Here is a 7759-nt window from a genome sequence, read left to right as displayed (position 1 = left end):
TTCTGCCATATATTCACATGAATCAGCCATAGGTATATATATGTTCACCTCCCTCTTGAACTTCCCTCCCATCTTTTACCCCATCCCACTTCTCTAGGTTGTCACAGAGCACCAGGTTGAACTCCTGCATCATACAGCAAATTCCCATTGACTATTTTGTCCCATTTTGTCCATGGTATTTTATTCAGTCTGTGGATGCTGTGTGTAAACAACTGTCATATAGCAGTAACTGCTGCTTTCATCTCCATTCATTCAATTCGGTCACTCAGTCATGTCTGATTCTTTTCAGCCCCATGGACTGCAGCACACCAGGCTTCCCTGTCCATCACCAACTCCCAGAGCTTGTTCAAACTCATGTCCATCCAGTCAGTGATGCCATCCAACCGTCTCATCCTCTGCTGTCCCCTTTTCCTGCTTTCAATCTGTCCCAGCATCAGGGTCTTTTCTAAGGGGTCAGTTCTTCGCATCAGATGGCCAAAGTATTGTAGCTTCAACTTCAGCATCAGTCCTTCCAAAGAGTATTCAGGACTGATTTCCTTTAGGATTGACTGGATTTATCTCCTTGCAGTCCAAGGACTCTCAAGAGTCTTTTCCAGCACCACAGTTCAAAAGCATCAGTTCTTCAGCACTCAGCTTTCTTTATGGTGCAAGCCTCACATCCATACATGACTACTGGAAAAACCATAGCTTTGACTATACAGACTTTTCTCAACGAAGTAATGTCTCTGCTTTTTAATATGCTGTCTAAGTTTGTCATAGCTTTTCTTCCAGGGGGCAAGCATCTTTTAATTTCATGGCTGTAGTCACTGTCCGCAGTGATTTTGGAGCCCAAGAAAATAAAGTCTGTCACTATTTCCATTGTTTTCCCATCTGTTTGCCATGAAGCTTTCATCTGGGACAGTCTTATAAATATAGGTCAAGTCTGGATACAGTAGAGGCTACACATTATTAAGGAGTCTTCAGAAGTTTTCTACTTATCTACCTCGGAGGGAGAGAAGAGAGAAAAGGACCAATGAGAACCTCTAAAAGCCATGGTGACTGTCCCATTCTCCTTAGCTCATCTAGCTTTCCTAGTCTTGGCTGTCCCAGGCAGAGTTTAGAGAGGGAGTTCCCCAAACTTCTGTGGGCAGGTATGAGACCTGTGTTCAGGAATGGAAAACTTGAAATTTCCTAATGGAAAAAAATTTCTCCATAGAAGAGAACAGGATGGAAGAGAAGACCCAGACTTGGAGAGGTTGGCGATGCCCTCTGGGTTACACAGGTTAGGCCAGAAAGATGCATGTTACCCATTCAGGTGACTGTCTAGTAGAAAGCTGGACATGAAGATTTGGGTTAGAAGAGAGCTGAGCTTGAGACTTAGATTTGGAAACCATCTGTGTGCATGGTCATTGAAAACTCTTGGGGAACATGAGATTACACAGGTGTATATAAGCAAAATTAGAGTCAAAAAAGAACTCCAGTGTTTAGGGGATGGTCACAGGAAGAATAGCCAGCAAAAGTAGTTTTGCAAAACAAAAGGTGGTTTTGCAGCAAAAGTGTTGAAGTCGGAGCGATACAAAGCCCCAGTGATAAAGACTGTGGTGAAATGATAAGAATATGTGCCTTAAAGTCAGATCTGCTGACCGTGTATCGTGGGGCAAGTTTCTTAACTTCTCTGGGTCTGTTTCCCCAGCCCAACATGAAGACAATACCTGCGTTAAGGACTGTGTGAGGGCTAAATGAGAATGTAGGAAAGTCCCTGGTTCCATTAAGCAGCGAGTGGGTGCTTTGTAGGAGCTAAGGAAGAATATGATCCCCTAAGAGCATTCTCAGTGCTTAAACCCGAGATGATTATTTGCTTTGCAGAGAAGTTGTGAGATTAGTAACACTGTAAGCAAACTGTTTCCTAATTGTGCCCAATTGATGCCCAATCTTGGGACACAAGAATTTGAGGATCAGAGCTTTTTCAGTTACAGTTTTGATGTTGGCCTGCCCTTGAGCCAAAATTATAGTCGGCCCTTGATATCCACAGGTTCCACATCCTTAGATTCAACCAACCACAGATCGAAAATACTGGGATAAAAACCCAAAAAGTTCAATAAAGGCCAAACATGAATTTGCCACATGCTAGAAACTGTTTACATAGCATTTACCTTGTGTTAGGTATTATATGTAATCTAGAGATGAGTTAATGTATGTGGGGGTATGTCCATATAAGTTATATGCGGACACCACACCATTTTATATAAGGGACTTGAGCTTGTGTTGATTTTGGTATCTGTGGTGGGGACAGGGAGGGACCCCAGGCATACTAGGGATGACTGTATATTATTGCCTCGAAACACTGTCTTCAAGTCCTTTTCTTCCTGAGGAATTTCTCTGTTGGAAAAAAACACCGGGCATTTCAGAACATCATTTCCCTCTAGAGTAGTAAATTCAAATGTTAAGGTATTCATATTTTATGTATGTTCACTTATATTTAGAATAAAACTTTGACTAGTTTATAAGCAAACAATAAAGATAATATGTGAAAATTACATAGGGGTATAAAGAATTTCAAAGTATACAGATAGATGTAAAATGAAAAGGAATTCTTACCCCTTATCCAATTCCCTTCCCAAGAGCTTGTTATTGTTCAGTCGTTAAGTCATGTCCTACTCTTTGCGATCTCATGAACTGCATCAGAGTTCTCTGTTCATCACTATCTCCCTGAGTTTGCTCAAACTCATGTCCACTGAGTCAGTGATGCTATCCAACCATGTCATCCTCTGTTGCCCCCTTCTCCCAAGAGGTAACCACTGTTTATAATTTCTTGTTTATCATTCTCATTAACATAAATACTTATATAGGTATATTCTCTCCCCCACACAGATGGACTTGCACTCTACATAATATTCTGTTTTCATTGCCTTTTAAATGAACAATATCTCGAGGATTTTTTTCATATGCCATGGGTAACTCTTCCTTGTTCTTTTTAACAGATGCACAGAAATCCTTTATACTGTGTGACAGTTTACATAACAGCCTCCAGCTGATGGATGTTTAAGTTATTTCTAACTTGCAGTATTTCAAATACTACAATGAATATTTTCACATGTGAATGAGTTTTTGCACATTTGTGCAGGATAGCTATAAGATAAATTCCTGTTGGATGAAGGAGTAAGTGTACTTGAAAATTTAATATTATTAAATAGCACTCCAGAGAGGACACTTCCTCCAACTGGGGTATCCAGTCCTCCAAACCCATCCCAACACCATATTGAACTTAAAAGTCTCTGACAGAATAGTAGGTAAAATAGCATCTTGCTTTACTTTCTTTTTAATTAAAGTATAGTTGATTTATAATATTAGTTTCAGGTATACAACATAGTGATTCAGAATTTTTATAGGTTATACTCCATTTAAAGTTATTACAAAATAATGGCTATATTTCCTTGTGTTGTAGAATATATCCTAATTGCTTATTTATTTTATACATTAATCCCACACTCCTGTCTTATCCCTCTACCCTCTCCCAACTGGTAACCAGTAGTTTGTTCTCTGTATCTGTGAATATGTTTCTGTTTTGTTATATTAATTCCTTAAAATATCTTGCTTTAGTTTGTTTTTAATTGCAAGACTAAACATTTAAATCATATATTAGCTATCTTTATTTGTATTTCTGTTAGAGTACTTTGTTTCTTTTTCTCTTTTTAAAAACAATTGGTTTAAGAATCCTGTTGATCTTGTTGATTTGTAATGTCTTAATATGAAGGAAGTTAACCCATTATCTACCATCTTTGGCAAATATTTTTACAAATTTTTGTACTTTAAGTTTGTTTATAGTCCTTTTCCCTGCAGGAGTTATAAAATTTTATTTATATATGTATTATCAGTCTTTTCCTTTATAGCTTCTTCTGCATGCTAAGACTTTTTTGAAAAACTCAACAGTATCTTCCCCAGGAGCTTTACTTTTATGTTAGGGTGTTTGATCTACTGAAATTGGGAGGGCTGCAACCCACTCTAGTACGCTTGCCTGGCAAATCCCATGGACGGAGGAGCCTGGTGGGCTGTAGTCCATGGGGTCAGTAGGAGTCGGACACGACTGAGCGACTTCACTTTCACTTTTCACTTTCATGCATTGGAGAAGGAGATGGCAACCCACTCCAGTGTTCTTGCCTGGAGAATCCCAGGGACGCGGGAGCCTGGTGGGCTGCCCTCTCTGGGGTCGCACAGAGTTGGACACGACTGAAGCGACTTAGCAGCAGCAGCAGCAGCAGCCCTTGGTGATAGTGGTTGCTACTAAGCAGCCCTCCTCAATCCACATTCACTGGCCTCAGCACTCAGCACACTTCCTGGAAGATCTGCTCCTGGTTCTTCACGGAGCAGAGCACCAGGGTGCAGACCACCACCTCCATGGAGCCTGTGGCCACCTGGTGCATGTTCTCCCCGGCAGCCACTATGAAGCGCTCAAACTGCAGGTGTTGGCCTGGGCAATGCGCTTGATCGAGAACTTCTCAAAGTTGGGGTTGGGATCAACACAGGTCACCTGGCATCCAGGGGAGGTAGAACTTGAAGTTGGCCCCCGTGCTACAGCCCAGCTCCAGCATGGAGAGCTTCCTGGAGGGGCCCGTGAACTCCCACAGGTTGCTGAAGAGCTCCCGCTTCTTGCTCGCCATCTGTTCGTTGTACATCACAGTGAACCTCGCCAGGAAGTAGGGGAACCACTGTTTGCATATCCAGTTCCACAAGCCAAGAAAGTCCAGCAGGTACATGGGAAATGCCAGGATGCAGCCAGCCAGCCAGAGGATTAAAATGGTGAGCGCCATCACTCGGAAGAGAACAGATCAACAGTTAGAGATCTGACTCCTTTAACTGGGGGAAGTAGATATCTGGCCACACTCTAGAGCCAATCAGCTGCAGAGTAAAGAACTGGTTGTACTGGAAATACACAGCTGAAGTCAGATCTTGGGCAAGAGATCTGTTTCATCCAACTAATAGATGTTTGGCAGAAATTGCCTTATGGCTTACTTTTCATGAAGTGAAATGAGAAAGTTCCCGGCTTTTCCTTAGAAGGAAAGCTGATTACAATCCCCTATTCCTGCTTAGAGACTACTACTGCAGTTTTAAATGCGGAGTGTGTGTATTCACAGCTTATCTGTGAGTGACCTCTCCTAAGAAAACGATCTGTGGGTGGAGCCTGGCTAAAACCCACACCAGCAAGCCCATGCCAAGGCCCAGTTATTACTACATGTTCCCGCCTACTTCCTTTCCATCCCGCCCACTTCTGCCTCTTTTTTTTTTTTTTTAAGTGAAAGCACTTGCCCATCTGGTCACAGTTGGCAAGACCTTTCCCTTTTGCATTCTTGGCAGAGGCACTCAGATGTTCATAACTCCACAATGGGATTATTTTTAAATCACTGTTTTTGGCTGCCCATCTTTTAAAGGGCAAGTTTCACCTTCAAACTATGCCACACAGTTTCAGTTCAGGGGCTCCCCAGGTGGCGCTAGTGGTAAAGAACCCGCCCGCTAATGCAAGATAGACTTAAGAGAGGAGGGTTTGATCCCTGGGTCAGGTAGATCCCATTCCAGTATTCTTGTCTGGAGAATCCCATAGGCAGAGAAACTTGGCAGGCTACAGTCCATAGGGTCACAAAGAGAAGAACACTACTGAAGTGACTCAGCACGCATATATGCACCGTGCTACATTACTGAGCTTATTTACATTAAAAATAGTCCCCAGAATAATCACCTCTGGGAACCTAGAGTATTTAGAAAATATTTTCAGATACCCCTCTATTTTAAACAAGAAAGCCCGAGTTTTTGGGTTATCAGGGAACATAGAAATTTTCAAAAATAATGATATTTACTTTTTTAAACCAGGTGATGGATACAGAGAATGTTCTGCTGTTTTATTATTTGTTACCGTGGTTTAGTTGCTAAGTTGTGTCTGACTCTTGCGACCCCACGGACTGTAGCCCTCCAGGCTCCTCTGTCCATGGGATTTACCAAGCAAGAATACTGCAGTGGGTTGCCATTTCCTTCTCTAGAGGATCTTTCCTATCCAGGGATGGAGCCAGGGTCTCCAGCTTTGCAGGCAGATTCTTTACAGACTGAGCCACCAGGTAAGCCATTATTATTTGTTATACCCTAAGGTAATGTCACCCCACTCCAGTACTCTTGCCTGGAAAATCCCATGGATGGAGGAGCCTGGTAGACTGCAGTCCATGGGGTCGAGAAGAGTCGGACACGACTGAGTGACTTCACTTTCACTTTTCACTTTTCACTTTCATGCACTGGAGAAGTGAGAGAGGCTCCATGTCCGGTCTGCAAAGGACCACACTGGAAGAGAGACTGCCCCCAGAGGCGTAGGTCTCCGGGGTCGGACTCTCAAGACAATCAGGACTGAAGGTGCCTGGGGGTCCCCACACAAGCTCCTGTCCTAATTACACCTGAGGAACCCCGGGTATTAATAATTGTAGGGGGCCAATCCGTCGATTTCCTTTTAGATACTGGGGCAACTTATTCTGTGCTTACTGAAGCCCCTGGCCCACTTTCTTCCCGATCCGCTTCCGTAATGGGACTGTCTGGACGAGCCAAAAGGTATTATTTCAGTTATTCTTTATCTTGCAACTGGGATTCTGTGCTGTTTTCACACGAGTTTCTGATCATGCCAGAATCTCCCTCACCCCTTTTAGGAAGGGATATACTGAGCAAGGTCCATGCCTCTGTTTTCATGAATATGGAGCCCTCCCTTTCTCTCCCTTTAGGTGAACAAAATGTAAATCCTAGAGTATGGGCTGATGGAAAATCTGTGGGTCGAGCACAAAATGCTATTCTTGTAGTTGTTAAGCTCAAAGACCCACACGTATTTCCACATAAGAAGCAGTATCCACTGAAACCTGAAGTTAAGGAAGGGTTAAAACCCATCATTGAAAATTTAAAGGAGCAGGGACTATTAATTCCCTGTAACAGTCCTTGCAACACTCCTATTTTGGGTATAAAGAAATCGAATGGGAGTTTTGACACAACCCCGAGGGCCTCACCAGCAACCTATTGCTTATCTAAACAGAGAATTAGATGTAGTTTCACGTGGGTGGCCCCACTGCCTAAGAGTAATTGGGGCAGCGGCTTTATTAGCACCTGAAGCTTTAAAAATAATTAATGGACGAAACCTTACTGTACTGACTTCTCATGATGTGAGTGGAATCTTAAATTCTAAGGTTAATATTTGGATGACAGACAGTAGGCTTCTTATAAGCTTAAAGTTTGTGGAAATTTAAATCCTGCCACTTTCCTTCCTGAGAAGGAAAATGAAACACCTGATCACGATTGTTCTCAATTCCTAACTTTAAACTATGCAGCTCGGGAGGATCTAAAGGATACCCCATTAGCCAATCCTGACATGGAAATATTTACAGATGGCAGTTCTTTTGTTCGGGATGGAAAGCGTAAAGCAGGTTATGCCATGGTGACTGCTGAACAGGTTTTGGAAGCAAAATCTCTCCCCCAGGGAACCAGTGCTCAGTTAGTGGAGCTCGTGGCCCTGACCCAAGGTCTAAAGTTAAGCAAAGGGCAGCGGATGGGCCTGATAATCTGTGTGAGTCTACTTCTGCTGACTCCAAATATCCTGAGTCTGCCGTTGGATCCTCAAGACAATGTACTCCTGTCCTGGGCTCACTCCTATGCTGCATTCCACAATCGGTCTAACTGCTGGGTCTGCAGAGAGCTCCCCTCTTCATCAGTGGAAGGCTTCCCGTGGTGGACATCCCCACTTCAAGGAAAAGACTTTCTCCAAGTC

At 43.0% G+C, this 7759-nt stretch overlaps 1 pseudogene; it reads right to left on the bottom strand.

Annotated features, from left to right (window-relative positions):
* Positions 1-4274: 4274 nt before the first annotated feature.
* On the bottom strand, positions 4275-4796 carry LOC102266811 (thiol S-methyltransferase TMT1A pseudogene; annotated as a pseudogene).
* Between the last annotated feature and the right edge of the window lie 2963 nt (positions 4797-7759).

The sequence above is a fragment of the Bos mutus genome, chromosome 5 (assembly GCF_027580195.1).
Source record: "Bos mutus isolate GX-2022 chromosome 5, NWIPB_WYAK_1.1, whole genome shotgun sequence".
NCBI lineage: Eukaryota > Metazoa > Chordata > Mammalia > Artiodactyla > Bovidae > Bos > Bos mutus.
This window is presented reverse-complemented; position numbering and strand designations above follow the sequence as displayed.